The sequence below is a fragment of the Typopeltis vanoorti genome, chromosome 12 (assembly GCF_054136105.1).
Source record: "Typopeltis vanoorti isolate ZY-2024b chromosome 12, IOZ_Tvanoo_1.0, whole genome shotgun sequence".
In the NCBI taxonomy this organism is placed as follows: Eukaryota; Metazoa; Arthropoda; class Arachnida; order Uropygi; family Thelyphonidae; genus Typopeltis; species Typopeltis vanoorti.
Window position 1 is genome coordinate 127027457 of NC_143560.1, and position 23329 is coordinate 127050785.

At 36.8% G+C, this 23329-nt stretch overlaps 1 protein-coding gene across 1 annotated transcript in view; it reads left to right on the forward strand.

Annotated features, from left to right (window-relative positions):
• The first annotated feature begins 918 nt into the window (after positions 1-918).
• LOC150101218 (catenin delta-2-like) overlaps positions 919-23329 on the forward strand; it is a 728964-nt gene continuing 706553 nt past the window's right edge. The window contains exon 1 of the mRNA XM_090401243.1: positions 919-1473. The gene's annotated coding sequence lies outside the window, so the exon portion shown is untranslated. The remainder of the gene's footprint in view (positions 1474-23329) is intronic.

Sequence of the window (23329 nt, forward strand, 5' to 3'; positions counted from 1 at the left end):
CGTAACGAATCCGCAGAAACACAGGATTCCCATCAGTTGCAATGCGATAATATTAATACGCTGAACGAAAGGAAAGATTTGCTGACTTGCTGGTCACTCGACCAGTGGAACACATTCAAAGGCAAATACAATTGGTTAGTTTGTAGGAGCATTTTTCTGTTTTGTGACTTTTCTCCCTTTACGGTAATTATGCCTACATTATTGTGTTATTATTCAACAACTGTTTACAGTTTTGGATGTGTATATAAATCAATATCAACAGTAGCCTGATTACAAACGCGTGATCAAAGGGGTGGGGAGGGGTGGAGCTTCCCCGGATAGCATGCAAATATAAATACAATTGGTTATTTTTTATTGGGCCCCCCGAAACTTATTCGTTTAGAATTTAACCACTGGTCTTAATTGAACGTGATCCTGGATATTGGGAGATCACTTTTGCTGAATTGTTTGGTAAACGAAAATACTTAAGAAATTAAGCAAATGCATTTCCCTGTTTTATTGGCCTGATACCCATTAACGTGCAAAATTACGGCGACGTGGACGGGAAGGAGATGACAGCAGTTCGGAGTGATGCTCTAATGTTATTCATAGGTTGGTTGCGAACGAGTATTTAACGAACTAATTGAGAAAGAACCACCTGAATTTCTTCTCCGAAAACACGGTATTAACAATATCGATGTGTTCCGGAACTCAGAGCACGACCAATGGCAGTCGCCACGCATGAGCCATCCCAATGAGCTGCGCATGCGTACTTGTTGGTTTGAGTGGCGAAGCAGCGACGTATACCGCAGCGAATTCTGTGGTAACTTGCGGTATCAGTGGATCACACCGAAATCATTTGAAAGGATTTTTTTTTTCGCCTTTGGAATTCACATCTGCAGATTCTTCAGTTCTGAGTGGGGTGATTCAGTTTCGACGTGCGGCCCCCATCATAATTCAAGAGAAGGCGTAAACGCACGTAGTTATCGATCGTGCAGCGGGGTGAGCCGCCTTCGTTGTAGTTTGCAGCGATCTCACCGAGACACCCAGGAAGCAGTTGCGCGAGGAGCCAAAAATATCAGGCGATGCTTTAGGAAAACGAGAAGTGTTTAAATGTGTTATTTGGATTTGTTAGCGTTATCATTCGTCTTACAGGGGACCTATCGAAACCCCCGCGGCAGCAGTGACATTTCCTCATTCGCCGAACCAGCTGCTACTTCTATTAACGCAACCAGGGATCCCTTGCTTTCCGTCAACTGCGTGTGTGTTCGATATCTTGCACGAAGAAATCCTCCCCAGTCGGTGGAGCTCCACAGATTTTGTCCCATCAACCTTTAATATGGGGATTAGCTAATGCTGTACTCGCGGTGCAGGGAGCATTGTGACAGCTGTTAATTCCAAGTTTCCAACTTACTGTTCTGCACCCCTTGATGGTGTTCTTCAGTGGAGTAATCGTACGTTCACTACTGAAACGAGGGTCAGGAATAATGACAAGTAAGTTCCTTTACCTCGTTTTCTTTTTTTTTTTTTTTTTTTGTTTCACTGAGCATACAATTAAAATTAATGCAAGTCTGGCTTCGTTATCAGCCAGCAAGATTATGCTGTTTTCAATATTATCCACTTTAGTAAGTAAAATCTCTCTCAGACTTAGTGGGAAACGACGTAAATTTTTCTGGTTGTGTACTAGAGCTTTCTTGCTTCAAGATTATCTGACATTTATTTAAGAAGGGCAATGACCTGATGTGTTTGTTATACAAAGCGTGATTTCTAAGACCAAATGTTTTAACATTCCATTCCTTCATGTGGCTGAAAGTGTAAACTAGTTATTACTTAGCAAATATATGAGAAAACATTTTAAAAAATTCAATAAGCTGTTTTTTTTTTCCGTAATAAGTAACGCGAAGTTTGTAAATTGCGCAATGCCAGTAAATGTAGAGCAACTTTAGTCCAAGAAGGAATGTAGGACATCAAAAACGATTTCACGATCTACATTCCTTTCTTAAGTAAAATCAAAATCTTACATGTACTTAAGCGTAGCAGTTCATATAACCATAATATAATATATATAAATCTTAAAGCAACAAGGAAAGAAATGATCTGATTTTGCGATAATTAAAAAGGTGCATCCATCTAGAATCATTTTGCGAATAAAAAAATAAAATTATAAGGAATAAAAATTGCATCTCGCAGTCTTGAGCATATTCGATGAAGAAACCCATTTCTGTGTAGCACCTCTGCCCCCAACGATACGGATGTGGCAAGGTTTTCACTGCTGAACACTCCGGTTTTTTCATCCACCGAAACCGATCCCCCCCCCCCCAAAAAAAAAGACGCAATTTACAGACATAATACACTAGCTTTCATAGACTTGGTTACTGGCGTTAGAGTTAACATCCCTTGTAAGTATACACAATGAAAACCTTGGGTTAAAAAGACCTTGGTTGATAAGTTGTTGAGCAGAAGGTGGGTTAAACATCTGGAAGTGTTTTTTTATAAGAAGAAATTCTCGAATTTCTAGAGAAAAAAAAAAAAAAAGACAAACCGTCTATGAAAAACTTAAGGTTTTTCATAGACGGTGTCACGTTAGTTATTTCGGCTCTAATTCTGAAAACCCAGACAAGTGGTTACAGTTGAATTTTCGGTTGTCGACGTTTATAATGTTTTTTGCTAGAACTACGATGATGTTTACCACAAAGATGAAGTTACTCAAAGAACTCTGTCGAGTAGTGTCCTTCTATAAAAAATCCGGCGAAGGTGCCAAAAAGTTATAATTCTGTTTGCTGGTTTTGCCTCATTTTCCCACAACAAATGGTTGGGGGTGTTATAACGACTTTTATAACAAACTTTAGCAGCAATTGTGAGAAAGTTATGCAGCTTTAAAAAATGTTAAAGCATTCGCTCATTCAAGAAATGCAAGCGCAAGAAGAGATTTTGAAGCGAACACCATTTTCGGCGGAATAATAAATATTCCCAAAGATCTTGCAGATTAATAAGTTGCCTGGAAGCAACTTCTATTGGTTCAAACTTGTTGCGTTATGGCCTTTTGTAAAGGGCGTTTGCCTGAAATGATATGCAGTCCCGTATGATGACGTAGAGAAGTGGAGGTAGACACGTGTTCTTTCCCGAATAATGAGCGACTGGCAAGCAATGCACTTTCGTGCTTTGAATTGGCGCCGATTCAATATTCTGGACGAAATACGTATTCCGTAGAGGAGGGAGGGGAGTTATTTTTAATTATTTCACCTTCGGAAAATTATGCTCATTATTCGTCTATGCTAAATATCGAAGTTCATCTGATCCACCATTAGTCTCCGGTAGTGCATGGCGTTTCAAAAGGAAACAATCGAGTCAACATGAGAGGGAATATTACAAGTGTGAGAATGATAGGGGTCATTCATTATTTGATATTGAATGCTATCCTGAAGTTCCTCATGTTGACTTTCTTTTAATAGAATCAATCTTCTGAAATATTTCTTCAGACCCCTCATCATACCGCTTACCATCAGAGTTTGCGTACCTGCAATTATCTGATATTGTTTAAATAACTTGTACCATTAGTAAATATTAATGGTACAAGTTATTGGTAAAAATTACCTGATTTCACTAAAAGTTATTGACGAGGGTTATTTAATGTTCCCATTCCAAACTACAACAGAAAGGTGCGTTGTAGAACCTTGTTCAGCTAAGTGCAGCAGAAGCCTATTAGTAACGGGATTCTCTGCACTAATTTATGCCTTTCAAGTAAGTCTTATTTCTAATTCGCGTTGCTTCAGCTCATAAAATTAGCGTCGACTGGGACAACCCAAAGGCCAATTAAAAAATTATATCTAATTTGTGCTGCATGATGCGTAGTGGTTCAACTGAATGACTCCAATTCAACGGGGGAATGGGGAATGAAGAACAAAATCGGCAACATTACAATTGACGAAACTCCAAAAGCGAATCACGCTTACAAGGGGGGGGGTACATTTTAAACTTAGATAAAACAAAACAACAACAACAGAACAATTCTCATATTTAGATATTATATTCTGACTGATCGTGAGTAGCAAGAATGAAATGTCTGCATTTAATGAGAAAGGCAAATGCCATTCTTGATCCTTAAGAGGGGGTGAAATCCTGTAGTACCTTATTTCGAAATTTAGAACCGTCAATCCCGTATGTTCATTCTTAAATAGTCTATTGTAAAGTAAGAATCTGTTGTTAAGGGATAAGATAACGTGGGAAGCATATTTTTGTAAACAAGTCATTTGCAGTGCAATCGAAGGCATAAAATGAGGAAGGCAGAAATACGACCGGAGGTCATTTCCCAAAGGAGCAAAAATGGAATTTTTCGTTTTCAGGAAACTAATTACAATTGTGTATATAAACAATGTTTCTTTGCGTATTGCTTGAAAAGCTTTTCGAGGGAAGTAAACTCTGGAATGCGAGCGAATAAATTGGTTTTAAGGATGTTTATCAGAAATTGCATATCAGACATCGTGGGAATTGTCGGCACACATCTCGAAATTATCGGTCAGGTTTTAGAAGACTTTCTTTTAGTAAAAGGGTGTTTAATCATCGGAACGTAGTTTCACGTAGTCTTGGAGGATTAACAAATTCATGGCAGCCCTGGAGTTCCTAGAATTGGCTAATCCTAGGAACTCTAGGAGATTAATTTAGTGTAACTCTTGTTATTAATTTCTTAAATTATATATACATGACATTATCCACCCAATTGTTCGCACTTTGGTATTTTAGAGAATTTTTTAAAAATTTTATTTGTTTTACGGGAGTAAGAACCTGTCGCTTCCCCCTATATTGCTTTCTTGAAAAAGGTCTAGAACACATCTCTTATCATGGACGGGTTTCGCTAGATCAGTTTCCAAACTGTAATAGTTTATTACAGTTTGGAAAAACTGTAACAGTTTCCAAACTGTAATAGTAACTGTAATAGTCCAAATTGTAATAGTATTTGGCAAACTTTTGAGCTAAGACGCATTATTTGAATATCTCGGTGGTGCTACGGTTATCAGCATTTTGCCTTCTGAGTGTGGGTAATGGGGAGTGAGAAAAGCGCGTGCCTTAAATGCTAAATGAACGTAGCATCTTAGACGCAAAAGTAAAACAACGAAGAGGTAATTGTGTGTTCAGAAGACGTTCTCGTTGAGTGTATAATAAATGTCAGAGAACCAAATGAAAAAAAAAAAAAAATTGTGGTAGATCTTAGAGAATTGCGACTATCCGTATGAAGAACGGCAGAGGTGATTGTTAAGCCTGTTCGTCACGGAGTACTATCGATGTAACAGTTTTCTTCGATGGAGGTTTTCAACAGAACACTATCAAATGTGAAGATTTAAATCCAATTAATAATAATAATAAAACGTACTCTGAAAATAGAGAAAAAATATCTAAACGCTTTTTTTTTTTTTTTATTCACCCCGAATCTCTGCAGATAACATCATTCGACCAGATTTCAAAAGTGAAGTGTTTATGCTCCTCTGGGAATTAAGTGTTGCACGTGAGGCTATTTGAACATGCAAATAGCGTATCGTTCAACCAATTTCGACTACGATTATTTCTATCTTTGTTGAAGTTTTTTCTACGGGAACATCCTCACAATCCGACAAAAAATTAGTCACCTAAAAGAGAGTGAAGACGACGAAAATGCCGTAGACTCGACTACAAATCTATTTCTTTAAGTGGCTTTGATCAGTTATTTGTCGAATGTTTTGCGTACATCTAAAAACGAGGGACATCTCTGGAAAAGAAATGTCGAAAAGCGAACCAAGTGTACTGAGGAAATAAGAGTTGGCCGTAATTTAAAAGCAGTTGCTTGTGGAGATTATTCTTTTGATTTATTTTTATGTACGAGATGATTTGTATGAGGTAAAACATACGAACAGTCACAACAGATTCAGTAGATTTAGCGTGTCATAAAATCATTCATTGAGTGGCCAGCATATTAGTTGCACTCTCATTATCAACTGAAACCATCATGACGTCATGCATCTGCTCCAGACTATAAAAAAAAAAGGTTGGAAGATACTGAGAGACTGTGTGTGTTGAGGAACGGATGATTCTATCCCTTAGGTGATAGTGAGGAAATTTGTGAGGAAATTCATACAACTATTCTTTATACTTGCCAGGAAATTATATTCTTCTTTAATCCTTTATGTAATCAAACAAAATTTACGCATGAATTTCCTCACGACTAGGTTGCTGGTGCACTGCAGCTCTTGACTTCGCATCAATTGGTATCCCATAATGCAAAATGCACATCCTTTCGGATGTGTATATTGCTGTGCATTATGGGAAGGATTGCTGTCTGGACCAGTTTCGATCTTTATTGAGGCTTCATCAGTGGGAACTAGCCCACCAAAACAATAACGTTAAATTAATGCAGAAGTCAGATATTTCTATATTCAAGTAGTAAAGAAAAGCTTTTTTTACAAAAGAAAAGTTCTTTTGTAATGTTCTTCCAGCATCGAAATTATACCATCACTTAAGCGTCGTCACTTTTCCTTGGCGAATGGAAGGAGCTTAAAACTACTGTGACTACAAAACATTACGCATTTTTGAGTAACTTGTTGCATTGAAATTAAAGCGGTGAAGATGGTGGAATGAACAGCAGAGTAAAGAAGGGAACTACTTGGGTTAAGAAAAGGCTTAAAAATAAAGGGATTTTTTTCTTGTTTAAAGAGATGACAAAAAAAGTTCTGCCGAACGAATTTTTTAAAAAAAAAAATGCGACACTAAAATTAAATAATTATTGAAAATGAAAAATTCAGATGTGTTGATTTGATTTTTGAGAAACTGAGTATCATCTGTGTTAAGAGCTGTCCGTGAAGAAAGAGCGAAACTATTTCAGTTTAGCCCATGAAATTTTATCTTCGTTAAATTTGCGTCTGCCCGTATCGCGCATGTAGTAAACACTTTATACGGTAAACAATTGACGCATGTACGTCAATTGTTTACCGTATAAAGTGTTTATTGTTGAAAATTGTCTTCGTTTTCTGCCAGGAAAGCGCATTAAAAATCATAAGTGTGTTAATCTCAAGCTGAGCACTTTATTTTTTGGTGAGTTACATACAATATGTAACGCTTTTTTTTATGTGAAAAATTTATTTTTATAGTAATGGCCACTTAGAGCGCTTTTGCGATATGGATGAAAACGAAATTAGTGAATTAATTGATGGGGAAATAGATTTAAATGAGGAGGAACGGGTACAATTAATAGATGACGTCGAACCAAATGGCGGGGAAAGTTCTGCCGAATATTCTGATTGTGATGAATCCGTTAAAGAATTCAGTTTAAAGAAATTAGCAGAAGGATTGAACTTGGCAAGAAAGTTAGGAAGTTATTTTACGGATAACGATCCCTCAATGGAGCGCTCCGGAAAATTCAGGAGACAATTAGATATTTGTTTAGCGTCATATTTGAACTTAATAAAAAAAAAAAAATTGCAGCATAGTGGTAAGCAAAGTATTATTATTGACGTCTTGATGACCAAACCAGCCGAAGTATGCAATGAGAATAATAAAAATGATGTCCAAGAGATTTTCAAGTGATCATGAGGTCCAGTAAATAAAGAACATCTACGAAATGTTATTTTTGAAGAGAGTGATGACGATTAAAATATTTCGCTTTATTTTATTTTGCCCAAAACATTTATGCATTACGTGCAATGAAGCTTAATTTCAATTTGTAATTTTTATAATTTTATACTATGTACTTGTTTCGTAGTTTATGTTTTCATAACTTACCTGAATTAAATAAAGATATATATTTGGGTATGTAACTGTTGTTTATATAATTTAAAAAAAAAAATTTCGGAACCTAATCCTACTTTTTCTATGTGATATACGTCTCGCATAACGCGATTTATATAACGCGGCATTTCTATGGAACCTAACATCCTCGTTATACGAGGATTACCTGTATATTCCAAATTTGGTCAAAATCAGTTGAATGAATGTAACCTGGAAGTGTCTAAATTTAGGTGAAAGGAATAAAGCAATCACTCCTCCCAATTATTTTTTGGCCTTTTCTCCTATTTGCAGAGCTGATCTCGTATTCCTTGATTAATATATTTGTCTATCATATATTCAAAGGTGAAACCGGCGTTACAGCAGGTCACATTTGGGCGACATATGCGAGTGTGAATAGAAAAGTTTTTCCAACATTTTTATTTTAAGTACTGCAGCGTTTCCGGCTTTTGGTTTGAGCCGAATAGTGTTAGCTACGTGTCCGCTCTCCAGTCAAAAACGGTTTCACAAACATCAATGCCCAAGGCGAGATTCGATGTACTTCGTTTATGGGTTGGTGTTTTTTTAAAGAATAAAACATTTAAGAAGGGAATAATGAAAATTGTTTTTTTTTTTTTTTTTTTTGTTATTATAATATACTTTTTTAAATTTTCAAGCGGTGTATATTTCGGCGTTTCAAAGGCAAGTGTTACCATATGTATTAAGAAGCTTTAATAAGATAAAATCATTAATGTCTGCATTATGCTAATTCAACAGAAATGAAGCCCAGAGAACAGCAAGATGTTATGATAAGTGCAGGAAATGACGTGGATGAATTTCAAATGCTATGGTAAAGAAAAAATTTCAAATATTAACAGCAGCACATTTTTTTATTGTACTTGCGACAATTTGTAGATGATTGCATATTTAAGAACAAACATATTTAAACTCAAATATTGCTTGCAATATTCGTTGTCAGTGCACACACACGCACCAATTTTTTTTTTGATTCCGGGGACAAGAGCTCAGCGAGGACGCCTGCTGAAGTGGCAAATTTTTGTGTAAAGCACCACTCACTGGTGACATTTACACGAGCGTAAAACGTCACGAAGGCGTTTATAATAACAATAATAAGGGCGCTGTTCTGATGAGTCAGCGTTTCCGTGTTGTCCAACGAATTGTACGAATCTTATGACTGGAAACACGTGCTTTTAACCCCGCATCGAAAACATTTTTAGGCCCTTTCAAATAAAACCGAGCCAGCCATTATAATCTAGGAAAATACGTTCCTTCTCCCTCCCCGCTGCAAAAAAAGACAAACGAGATGGACAACACATCCAACCTGACAGACAATTCAATCGCTGAATAGCTTCGAAGTCGCAAGACAAGAATAAAGAAAGGCTATCTTATGATCCAAATCATCTGGAACTTATTGCGTTTTCTAAAGAAACCTCACTTTAGTACATAATTACGAGGAGCTCTGATTGTAAAGAATGCGAGATACTCGCCCATCTGTTTCGGTGAGTACATTCTTCAGAAACTTGCTTCAACTCAAATGACCCACAGCGGCTACTATTCCATTATGTTCAACTATTTTCAATATTTCTAATGCTAACGAATTCATTGTTATCTACCTATCAAAAGCTGTTTACCGAAAAGTTCTGCATATTTGGAGAATATACATAACAAACTGTTAATCATTATTTATTCGACTGCATCATAAACAAATTATCGTTATAAACCTTCCATCGATCAAGGAAAAAGAGCTCTGAATGGCCGACAGAATTTTAAATGTCACATAATTTGTACTTCAAATTTATGTTGTTGTTAAACAGTACACTTTGAACTAATTTCAACTTGCTACTTTTGCGCGCATTAAAAAAATTAAGTTGATAAGTTCTGTAGAAGTACGACTTCAGTGATGAAAGCAAAAACAATGCATCACTGCGATAAAACCGATGGCAAGAAGCCAAAATTATTTCGAATGATAACATTCTTCGCGGGTTTAATCTGTGTTTGTTACTATACATTCTGTGAATTAACTTTATAGTATCACAGACTGATGATTGCATTATTATTTTTTTTTTTTTTTGCTGTTGTTGTTCGGCGTCACCTTCGACACAGAAGTGCGATAATTGCACTAAAAAGGGACAATTTGTTTTCTCTGGCCTCACCGATAGAATAATACTAATATTTAAATATTATTTCCTCCCTTTGGTTCACGTGTTAGATCAAATGATCAGTCAAGGCCAAGTAAGTTGGCCTTCACAACCAGTTTTTGCTCGCATAGGATGCTTGTCCTTTTCCCACAGTTTTGGACAGCTGCCTCTGTTCGTGGGAGAGTTCGCAGGGGGAAAAACGTTATCGGAGAAAATCCCATCCTGCTGTCACCATTCAGCAAACTTTCATGAAAAAAGGTCTAGTAATCTTGCTGTTTTGGCGTTTGAGGTCAGCGAGTCAGTACGTTATAACCACTCCGCCGTCATGAATCGTATTATTATACATATTTTTTTAAAGAAACTATATAGTATTAAGTAACCGTCTGGGTTGGTCGAGAGAGTAATGGAGGCCTGAAGAGTTGGAAAAGCACGATGTATGAGCTCTTGATTACGGTTCCTGGATTATCTAATCCTTAGGTAATCGTGGAACTGCTATTAAAAACATAATTTTCAAGAAATCTCCATAGCTCTAGTGATGATGATGCTCTTTAGTTAGAGAGTTGGGTTCGAATCTCTTCTAGAACGCGAAGAACTGTTAGAAGGGATTTTTTAAATTTAAGATGGCCAGCCAGTATCATACGACTTTCTCCCTCAAACCCGAGTTTTTGAACTCGCAAAGGAGGCAAACCGGCCATTGACAATGCAGGCAGTTGGTAGACATAGGGACTGAGTAAGTAGGATTAGCAGTCCTAATCATAGAAGTAATTGGGCTTCAATGAAGCCAAGTTACTTGGCCGCAAAACATTGAGTCTCATACTTAAAGAGAAGATGATTATTTTCAAATATATTCCTTGAAAGATGCTTAAAAGTGAAGCCCAGAAAATACTCAGAAAAGGGGAAAAAAATTTCAAACTACTGAAAATTCTTTCAGTAGTTTGAATTTAACTGCAATAATGGCAGATGCGATTGTTTTTCATGGTCCTCGCTAAAACCACGAGTGCCATCTCGTACCATACCAACTGCGTATTACGTCGATAAACGACGTATGGCCACTCCAAAATCTAAGAATCACCGTTCCCCTCAGGTGGATCTAATTAACCGATCTCTTCCAGAGACTCTTCTCCTAAGAAAAGTCTCTAGAAGAGAACGATCTGGTGCATGAAATCATCCCCATCTGGTTGAAGATCTGCCTCAGAAGACGGAAATTTCTACCCAAAAATTTGACTGTTGTGAGAGGTCTTCCAATGTACTTCGTCTTTCTTCTCGGTATTTTTTAAAAGTCCAAATTCCCTATCGATCCTCTCTAAGACAGACTTATTTCGACGCCTTTCTTTCAGAGTCTGAAACTTAACTAACATCTCATTTGAAAAGCAGCTTTTTTTTTCTTGTAAGTCTGCTTTAAGTTTCAAATTTCACATCCATAAGTTGCTATTACGAAAATGAAATCCCTGCTAGCAATTTGCATAAATAATTGCAAACTGCCAGCTTAGTTTGCCGAGTCTGTAGTGTATCGGCTCTCCGTTCAACAGGCTGTGGATTCGAATTCCTCCGTGGGAATGCGTATTTTTGATTGCCTTTAGGTGGGGAGATGAATTTCATTACCTGGTGTGAGACCGTTGACCCGCTTAGCCGAGACTTAAAGCAGCTTTCAAAAAGTTCCGTGTTTGGTGTCTACATCAGGGTTACCGAACTGTGCAAAAACAATTATAAAAAAATAATGGAAAAAGACAAGAAACTCGTGATAGAGTATTGCTGTATCATCAGCGTATCTCAGATTTGAGTCGACTTCCGCTTACCTTAATATGTCTTTCTGTCATCCAGAGTTATGTGCGTGATAGCCTCAGCGTAGATGATGCTGTGAGCGGAAAATAAGTATCCTTGCTTACTCTAATGTAAAGAGAGAACAGCTCACAGTAGCCTTTTGTAGAAATGAACTATCATTCTGATAATGTGATGAGAGTCCATTTCTTTCATTATCTCCCACCGTTTAACATGTGGACGCAGTCTAAAGTCATATCTTAGTCATTTATACAATATATCACCAAAGGAAGTCGAAATGCTCCATGATCAGCTGTGTGCCCTTGCCCATTCCTTAGATGGCCAATTCCTCGGGCATCTCGACTTTAGACATCTTTTAGAATTCTGTTAAAATGAGACATCAAACTACTCATCATTACAATTAGGGAATGTAATTCCCTAAAGTAATTGGGGAATTACATTCCCTTTTATGGTTCAATGTGAATCCTAAAGGATGTAAGAGTTGCCATCAGAGTACTACATTATTAAGTTTGCATCATTAATAATTTTCTTTTAAATTAAACTGTTCTCCTATATGGTCACATCCAACATTGACTTCTAAGGCTTTTCTGTCTTCTACGACATTAGAAGACCGAAATTGACATGTCTTTTCCTTGTCATTTTGGCATCAAACACCTGCCCTTTTCATACATCTCTGAATGCTAACAGTGTCAAGTTCCTGTCTTAATTTTTATTATTATTTATCTTTCTATGTTTAAGATGATTGTTTTTTTTTCTCAAAAATACAGGATCGCATTAAATAAATCCTGTCTTTATTTGTAATAAGATTCTAACTCGTGTTCACTCTACTAATTTTTCTCAAAGCTCGTATATCTGTGATTTCCAGCCTGTTATTAACTGAGCTCTCAGATTCATAAATTAAAGCTGGTTTGAACACTATTATGTATACTGCTAGTTTAGGGTTATATTAATCTAATACTGATTTCTTTCTTATTGCATATACATTTATTTAAATATATCTTCATCATAGCTACTTTGCTTATTATTGTCTATTTTGAAATTTAATCACAAATTCACCAAAAATGTGTCTAAATAGATGAAGTATTTTGCTTGTCAGAAGTTCTTCGTTGAGAATAAAGTTGATATTTTCCATTTTCATAGTCGTTGTCTTTTTTATTGCGTATTTTCATACCTAATGTATTACGGCAGTTATTCAGTTTAGTAAGGGAATCCTGGCGACACGTACTGTATTTATTTAAGAGTATAATGGCAGCTGAATAAAGAATGCTGGCATTAACATCTCCAATTTTGATATCAGGTTTAATGCGCTTTCCTTCCTGACGTTGTCAGTAGAGATGAAGTGAATATCTGTGGAGATGGTGTTCACCCTTATCATCCACCTGATTGTACATCGATCTTCTCATACTCTTTTACTATGACTAAAAATCATGAAACAAACTTCGCATATGTGCTGAAAATGGCTGATCGATGAAACTTGCAGATGAAGAACAGACAGGATTGCAGAGTCAATTTATGTGCTGTGGGTGTAGTACGATACTTAGGGTTCGATATAATGCCCTATTTACACCATGTAATTGCAGCTTTTTGAACAGTTTTTGCTGTTGGAAATCTTATGCTTTTCCAGATCTGCAAAACTTATATTCAGTTATTATTCTTATTCGGCTAAGAAACTATATGGGATGTAATATCCCTTAACTTAAACAAGTTATATTCAGATCTTTTTATATTCCAACAATTTCTCGAAGATTTGTTCTGAAGCCGAAATGTTCTCCGGACAATCGCTTTTTAGTCTAACCCCAGCTTGGTCTTCCCAAACTTTCTCTTCCATAATTTTTTTAGCATTTTGTCGAGTATGTATACATAAATCTCACTTCTTGTTTCATTTAACAAAGTAATCGTTCCAGACATCCAGAATATTTTCATTTTCAGTTCACATCATCTTTATGATTTGTGATTTCTTTTTACAGCAATTACTCTTTCGTCCATTTCGAAGCTTTCTAATGGTTTCCAGAACATTTTCCCACCTTCCTGATATATTTATTTTCTTTCTTCTTAACAAAGCTTTCCATGACTTCTTTATAAGCTACTCAAGCTTAGCTGTCTTACATTGTCTTTGCACATTCTCAGGGCATTACAGACTTGTTTGCGAGGAAAATTTCATACGCTTTCCTCTTTTCCACGACTGCCGATAACTGCTTCAGTCCACTACGAAGTTCTTGGTTTTAATATCCCTACATAGAAAAACTGTTCTTCTTTTCAAGTTTTTTCATTTTTCGTTGAATCGTATTTGTATATTTAAGTTCGTTTTGATAAAAGCTGCTCGATTTTGGTTGTTTTTAAATATTTAGAATATATTTTTTGTTTTATATACGATATTCACTTTTGATCCTGCTAAATGTGATTGCTTCCTATTTCAAACCCCTTTTATAAAACTAACAGTCTTTCCGATCGTGTGCAGTAGTATAAATACAGACCTTTTCCAGTCTCTGGATTATACTCGCCTTCCTCCTCCTCACAGCCTATCCAGGAAACATTCTTATCAGGTGTTATCTTAATTAGCACCGTCTGGATTGCATCTGTTCCCGGAACATTACGGTCATTAAGTCCGTTAATCGTTCTTTTCAATTCATGCCCCAAAGGGGAGGGAAATTCCAGTTCAAATCCACTAGGCACTCTTTAAAATTCTTATTGTCTTGTCCGCTTATATCCTCATGGCACTCTTTTAATCTCTTCCTGATCTCCTTTTGAATCTTCAGAAATGTTCTTTCCTTCACAACATTTAATTTGGACAGAAACTTGCTTAAGCTGATCTAGCCCAAACATCCTGCCTGACGTTTCTTCACCTCTTTATGTAATCTCTTGTGTTCTTGAGTCTCTTTAATTCTCAGCCTTCCTTTGAACTTCCATGTCGGGTCTCTTGGTCTTCTCATTGAGACAATGCTTCTTGGAAGTATCTTGTATTATGCCATTGGCTTCATCTGACAGTGTCATGTTCCCTCTATGATTCATTCTGACATTGTCGAATGGGACGACTCATTCCCCAAAGGGTTCAGGGTCTTAGTCTGAGTTGATGATCTCTGCTGCCACAATGTACTCTGAACAAGTGTGCAAGGCAAATGTCTTTCACTATTCTGTATATTTCAATATTCTGGCATTGCAAAATAATTAGCCCGGTATCTTGACACATCGATGTTTTTTTACATTAAAGTATAAATATGCCTGGATACTGCTAAAATCATCTATTAACGATACTTAATTCTGTAATTGTGGCCAAATTCTGTTAATTTCGGATTGGCCAATTGAAGAACATTGATAAGAGCTATGCGAACCCATATGATTCTTATTAAATCATCTAGGATTTTTAATTCTTTGCAGGCTAATGATAAATCTAATCTTTTTTCTAAGATTAGATTTATCATCTAATTCTAAATTCTGGTGCGGAGTTTCTTAGGTTTTGCAAATTACCTAATTCCATGGCAACTTTCAAAATAATTAGGCTTCATAATTATGGCAATTCCATTTTAGGTGAATTTCGAAAAATTCATTGGCTAACCTATTCATTCGTGTTGTCCACCTTTCAGTTTGCTAGTGTTTTCTGTATTTTCGCTAGATGGTTTTATTGAAATTCATTAGTCGACGCAAAATTTAATTTAACTAGTTTAATAAAATTTTGTATCTACGACCTCGATTATATGCCATTTTGGATTAGCGAAAGTATTAAAAAATTTTTTTTGTTTAAAGTAGATAGGCTCGAATCGACTTTTCGTAAATCATATCTAATGAATCTGACTTTTGACACACGCACGTGCTTTTAGAAAAAGCACCATCATTTAACAGAGCTCTCTTTCTCTCTCTCTTTGAATAACTTAAATTGTGTCATAGGCTCATTATAGTTCTTGCGATAACAAGAAAAAAAAGTCAATCGGAAATTCAGATGCGAACAAACAAAACTGTAGGTGCTATTTTATACAAAATTGTGTGTGTGTGTTTGAGGCAGCCAAGTCGATGTTTATCCATCGTACAATATTTGGTCAAAGCGTATTGTAGTACAGTGAATTTCAGTCTTAAGTCGAAGAAAGTGATTCAAGAACGATTTTGATTGATGAACTTACTCCAACAATACGATGGAGAACTGGGATAGTGTAAATTTCATTCCGTAAATACATCTTCAAGAAAACGCTGACTAGATGGCGCTTGCTGTCTAAGTTACATGTTTTAAAACGAGTTAACTTTAATTGAGGAAATAATCTTCATTTAATTACTAAGGAAAGAGCCAAAAGGCTTCATTTCGGCGATGTAAAATTACATAGGCAGAGAGGATATTAAATCCAACATTATTTCAAAGTCGAATGTTTGTAGAAACGCCGAAGGCCTTTTGGAGCTTTCTTTAGTAAATATTTTTACGCACCGACCGAGACTTCACTTACATTTCTCTGACATTTCTATTTCCTTTGTACTGAAGGAGAGTTTTTGCTCTCAAGGTTTCTACCTGGTCTCCGAAGAGAACCAACCAGTTCGAAACAGTTGTCAGGCCAGTGAAACCTTATCAAAATAGACTAATAAAAGGTGAATATATCGACACTTGGCCTGCGCCTATGTCTTTTAAGTAGTCCAAAATAAGGCAACTCGGGGATGCTGAGGATTGTATTCTCGTAAGCTCTCAATCAACTTACGCAACGTTCATGGGCTCTACAAACAGTTGGCTTTGAAATAATGTTGGATTTAATATCCACTCTGCCTATATAATCTATATTTATTCTACCTGAACATTCTATTTCGATAGTTCAAATAAAATTCCTGATGTCATTTAAAGATCTAGCTTATTTCTTTGCATCGTTGTTTTAAGAAGTTATTTTTATGTTCTCGTATATAGCAACATAAACTGCTACACTGTAGTAATTCAGTAACAGTAAAATCGTAAACTAAGATCAGAAAGGATTATGAGCTGGCTGCGTGTGGCGAGGCTGAATTAGTGAAGTTCTGTTTCATGGAGGCTGCAGTTCTTCATTCATCTCTCTCTCATATCTAGCAGGCAGTTGCTGCCCAGTTATTCCAGCGTTATCTGAGGACGCACAATTCACATCACGTCTCCACCAGAATAAAATTTTCATGTCATGACGATGGTTCAGCTTGTGTTCCATTGGAGTTTGAATCGCTAGGCTGCGTACTTATCCTGTGTTTATTGGCTGAGTGAGTGTCAAGCGATCCAAACTGATTCCGCTGCTTCTCCCTCACGTATAAGTATATAAAAAAAAAAGTCCGCTATGTAGCTACTTGTGGCCTTGCATCGACTGTTCGCTTGCAAAATTTATTGCCTCAATTTCAGTAAAATGAAATCGCCCAAATGGAGAAATAATTTCCCATAAGATACAACATATGCATTGATGATTTTCATTGCCGGAATGATACCACCATCTTGCTCATTGGAGACGTGAAGGGAAAAAAAAAAGGTTCAGAATAAGAGCAGAACTTTTGGCTCACTGCTTGCTAGGGTTCTTCACAAGCCACAGTCGACATGTACTACGTGGTGGCAACTATTCCTTCTTGTTGCGTAATTGCCTTTTAGCTGTTCTCGTAAGAGTTGCGGTAGTTATTTAAAGAGCTTTTGATGTTATTTTGTTACACGTTGAAAGATTGCCGTAATTAAAAGTAGTCATAGTGCAGGCTAGGAAAATAAAAGCAGATAAATAAAAGGGAAGCAAGACAACAAATAGGAGTATTTATTTTTAAAAATGTGATTCTACCAATGCGCGGTTGCAAACCTACAGGAAAATGGGTAGGGGGAATATTTTTTTTTATGTATTTTATATAGTTCCAGTAATTAATTCTGTTTTGCATTTACACTAGTCCAGAAACTGAACAACAAACGAAACTTTTTCAAGCACTCCAAGTCCTCCAGTAAGCGAAGTGACGGTCTCACACTGTGCTATGAAATTCATCTCCCGCTTAAAGACACTCACAAACGTTCAGTGTAGCGAATGTCTTTAAGCGGTTGTCTTTAAATGTCTTCAGTTGGCCGAGTAGAGAGCGTGGTATGCTCTCTACTCGGCCAACTAGGTTCGAAATTTGCTTACATTTACGTGCTAAAAGCTTGAAGTTGAATTCAAAAGTGCACTGTGGTGCCCAGGACAGCGGTCATAAAGAATTTGTCCAGGTCCGGCTGTGAATATCAACTTAGCTGGGTTCCTTTGGGTTGTTACAGCCGAAAAAACAAAAGATAACCAGTTGAGGCACACCCTCTGTCCAAAAAGAAACCGAACTTTAAAAATAGAAGAAACTAGTGGCGCCACCTGTTGTATCTTTTTTTTTTTTTCTTGAAAGCGGCAACCTTCATTAGTGTTGTGTCAACTGTTTATGACATTTTGTTTTGTTAGAAGTCGAGTTATAGTGCCAAGAGTGACAGTGTGTTTTGACGAACGGTCGGAAAATGAGTTTCAAACAGAGAGCTGAGATTGACTTTTGTGTTAAACTTGGTAAACAGTTTACCGAAATGCATCAAATGCTTCAAAAAGCATTTCAAGTGATGAATGCTTTATCCCGTATTCAAGTTTACGAGTGGTTTAAGCGATTTTAAAGTGGTCGTTGGACGCTTGAGGACGACGAAAAGCTGGGCTGTCCAAAAACTGGACTGAGCGAAGTTAACATCCAAAACGTGCGTGATTTCATCAAAGAAAACCTGAAACCGTCCGTGAGATTGATTGAAGATGAATTGCGGATTCTAAAATCAACTGTGCACAACATTTTGACCGAGAGTTTGGGTCTTCGTAAATTGAATTCGCGATTTGTTCCCCACAAGTTGACCGACGACCAAAAAATGTATCGAATTGAACACTACAAGGACCTCATTAAAACCGCTTGTAAGGACTCAAACTTCCTTGAAACGATCGTTACTGGTGACGAAACGTGGTGTTTTGGGTATGAGCCCGAAACAAAGCGCCAGAGTGCTAAATGGAGACCACCAGAAGAGGAGCATCCGAAAAAAAAAAAAAAAAAAAAAAGTCGCTTCGAGAAGTCAAAAGTAAAGACAATGCTGATTTGCTTCTACGATTCCAAGGGCATTATCTACAAAGAATTCGTTTCACCTGGTCGAACGGTCAATACTGAGTTTTATCTGGAAGTTTTGAAGCGATTGATAGCAAGAATTCGTTGCGTTCGGCATGAATATCGTGCTTCAGGCAGCTGGTCGCTTTTGCACCCATCGTTCGAACATTGTGAGACAGGTTTGACCAAAAACCAAGTTTGTGTGTTGTATCAGCCGGATTTCTCTGATTTAGCACCCCGTGACTTCTTTCTCTTCCCCCGACTTCATTTGCCGATGAAAGGAAAGCGATACGACACCATGAAAACGTTCAAGCGGCAGTAACCACGACCCTCAACAGTATCCCAGAAACCGATATAAACAACTCATTTAGCGAATTAATTGACCGTGCCAAACGCTGTATCGAAGCTGAGGGAGAGTATATCGATTGAAATAAATGATTTGAATAATTATAATTGACCTGTTTTATTTTCTATCAAAAGTTCGGTTTCTTTTTGGACAGAGGGTGTATGTTCGTCTGCTGTTTTGTGTGTTCTCTGGCTGTTGTGTGTTTTACGGGAGGAAACTACCATCTTATGAGACTGGCTAGTTCACCTTTTACTGAAAATCCATGATAGTAGTCCTTCGCGATGTAGACTGGATTCAAATCCACTAAATCAACTGAATAAAGAAGCATCTTAATTGTTACGAACGAGTGGATTCAAAATGGAGATAAAAATTATTTTGATGCGAATTTCGTTTTCTGTTGGTACTCAACGAGAATTGATCAGCATTTCTGAGTTGATGTCAAAGTTTTATTCTTATTATCCTTAGCTGAAGAATGCTCTCTCTCTATGCTAGGGCATCCCGATTTTCATCAAGAAAAACACGTATTTTGGTGATAGTAAGTGGCATTTAGAGAGACCTGTGTATAAAGTATTGTGTTTTTTAGAATTTCTGAGAAACGATTTGAAAATCAAACTCATTTCCAACGTGCTACATCAATGTAAAGGGCTTAATCGAAGTACTAGTTAAGAATTTTGTCTCTGAAGTGATACTTGTGGCGTTTATGTGCTATAGGATGTTATATAAATTTATGATACGCTTAGCAATATCGATGGGCCAGGTTGAATAATTCTAGAACTTCGTAGAGACCAAACACGATACTTTTTACCCAAGCCACTTAAGAACTTCACTAAGCAGGATTTGTTTTCACACACTGCATGATTAAATTCACGATCAGACGTTCACGATCTTCGTGAACGTCTTTAGGTAGCAGATTTATTTCTTTAGAATGTCTTGAGATGTGTTTTATCGACCCTCAAGAGATCTTCCCTCCCTGCTTAAATACTAGAGGCCTGAAAAAAATTCCTTGTTTAGTTTCTAGAATAAGGTTCGCGTATTATGAAACTCTTACTCACGCTAATGAATATGTGATTGGTTGACACCTTTTCATGGACGATATTCACCTTGAAAATGTAGTTGCAATGACTCATCTTGGATTAATTCATGAATGGGTTTAATAATTAATGAACACATTTATAAATTCACTACAGAAATATACGAGTGATATTTGAAATAGTTGTCACGCAAAATCAGTTATTTCTGTTGTTATTAGCAGATAGACTTTTCGAATTTTCTCTCTCTCTCTCTCTCATAAGCCAGTTTCATCCCCGTGTTCTGTCTCTGTGTAATGCAGCATTTAAAGTGGCGTTAGAACAACCTCAATGCAGTTTCAGTGCCAAAAGTTAGTTGGCCCTTACTTTTCGTGTTCAGGGGGGAACGAACTGAACAGCTGCTTTCAGTGTTTTTTCGTTCGCTCTTGAACTGGAGAGCATTGCCAACGTCGGTGTGTTCTAAAGACCTGAACCGAGAACATAACGACGTCTTTTCCTTTCCTTCTGTATAAAAGCACTAACTTAGTCGAGCTATTAATGAAGTTGACGAGGTCGTGTTCTGCGTGCCCAAGAGATGAGCTTGTTAGTAACATGTTTTCTTCGTGAGAACACGTGCGTTCTCTTACGCACAATAACTGCGCAATGATTGTATTTGTTTTCACTAGTTAAACACCGCGGGGGAGTCAATTCTACGAACCAGATGGTGGCTAAAAGCTCGATGAATGTGAGAGTACATTAGTGCTCCATGGTCCGTAAAAAAAAGGGGAGAGCCGTCATGCGATAGTAAGTTCCAGGAACGGTCGCAACATGGATACTGAGAAAGCACGTTAGGCACGAACATTCTCTCGAATCGGAAACACTGCGAATGAGTTTATTCTGATAATTCGATTCATAATATGAATAAAAATTTTACAAAACTATGCATCAGCAGTCACAATTGCACAAGACATGGAGTTCTTAGCATAAGAAGACTTTCTCTGGGATTAAGTTTATTGCCTGGTATGAGACTACTGACCTGCTTATTGGAAGCATGAAGTGACTAGAAAACAGTTTGGTCTCTAGAGAGGGATTTCTGGATTATGTAGAAATAAATAAAAACAAAAAAAATTAAATTAATAATAAAAACAGGAAAAATCCTTAATTGCTAATGTAATAAAGGTTTAAAACTTTTCATTGGTGGAAAAATTTGTCATTAAGCAAATCACTTTCGAAATACGGAATTTAATTAAAAAATGACGGAATTCCGTAATTTATCAAGAAGGCCATGAAGTATCAAATCATCCTATTTTGCCTGAAGTATTTAAATGGCATCAAAGAAAATCTTTCGCTGTCCCAGATCGTCGCTAAATTTACTAAATATTAACAATGGATGCTGCTTGACAAAATTGAGATACGAATCTAAAACTCGTGTGTAGCTCAAACATGAAATTCACAATCCTACTTGAATTAATTTAAATAATTAAGACCGAAAGTAATGATAAACAAGACTAAAATCTAAATGGAAACAGCAAATGGCGTTCCCATATCGACTTTGGTGTTAATTGTCGTGATGCACGTCGAAGCAATCCACAAAAGGCGATTCTTGAACTTTAAGTGGCCGCCACTAAACAGAACTTTTCTTTCCAAAAAAAAAAAAAAAAAATACAGAATTGGTAGAATCAGTGGGTTTTTAGCTTAGCAATTGAAACAGCTTTGTCTTATCTTCTTTCAAGTTATTACTTTTATCTTATTATGAATAAATAGGAATAATTTCGCGTGTAATCTGCAATGAAATTAGCTATAGGAGGTGTACTACAGGTCTTGAACAGAACAGAGTTTTCTTTTAAATCGAAAAACATTCATTCAAATCATTTCAAATATGATATTACTTGAATAAAATTGAGTTACTCCATTTCTTCAGTCTGCCGTAAAATAAAATGATCGTAACATTTCGTTGTTTTCCGTAAAAATGAATTAATAACGACGTTTTTAAAAATATGTGGCTCAATAGAGTAACTTGAGGTAGGATAAAATTATTTAGCGCGAGTTGAATTAACCTTTCATACATGCAAGAATGTTTCCTTTCCAGTTTTAAATGCCGAAAACATTTTTTTAACTTTCAGTGTTTCAAAGCCATCTGTTTCAGATCAGTTTCGAATATCCAACTTTGCATCTTAATTAAAAGATATTTTTAATCTCTCGGGCTTTCTCGGTAAATACATGCGATGCACTTACACGCAGGATCTCTGGGACACTGCACTGTTATATTTCCCGAGATAAAGCTGGATTTGCAACTGTTTGGGCGAATGAAGCTTTTGATCCTCAATTAAAGTACTGAGTTCGAATCATTGCTGCTTGGATGTTTCGTGTATGTCTTTAGGCGTGAAAGGAGTTTCATTGCCCGGTGTCAGTGGCTTGAAATAGTTTCATGTTTGTCTCCAGAGCTTGGTTTTCGGGTTATCTAACCATTAGTTCCCCCCCCTTCAAAAAAAAAAAAAAAGCAACGCATGATGACAAGCGGCGTTGCTTTCCATTCAAAAGGCATACGTTCACAAAAATCCATGCCACCGGTAAGATTCTAACGCATATCCTACGGGATGAAGCGGGTGGCAGCAGTTCAGGATTGCAATTAAAATATGTCAAGTCATTTCACTTGGGCGATTTTAATTTCAAAATTAGGCAAAACAAATTTGGAGTAGTGTTATTAGAAGGAATATATTGAGTTTATTTGGCCGTGTTAATACGATTAAATGAAACCGACTAGTTTCGCCGCATATATTTGTGGCTTTTTCTAGACTAGAATTAGAATTGAACAAAAAATTACAATAAAGGGCTAACATGAACCATAATTTTACTGAAACATGTAAGAACCGTTACAATAAGTCAAAAACAGAAAACACGTGGAGCGTGGAAGCTGGCAGAGTCAGCTATTGTTTAGTGATGTGTGCACGAAAGTTAGTCTGACATGCGCAAATATCTATTGAGCGATTTCCAAACATCACATAGGATCATTCCTTGGTTGCTATCGCGAGTGCATTTTGAGCGTATGACCATGGTAGATTATTTTATGTTGCGAGCAGTGAAGGTGTCTTCTATGAGCATGAAGCTCTTATCGCATTCAATGTCATGATATGTGTGTGGGAGAAATGACAAGCTAGTCTTCTCCAAGCCTAATCTCTCTCGAACATTATGCTATACAAAAATGCTGTTATAAAACTTACCATTTTATGATTGTCTAAAACCATTTCCTCATTTGTTCGCTTATGTACTCGAGTCATAATATTGTTTTG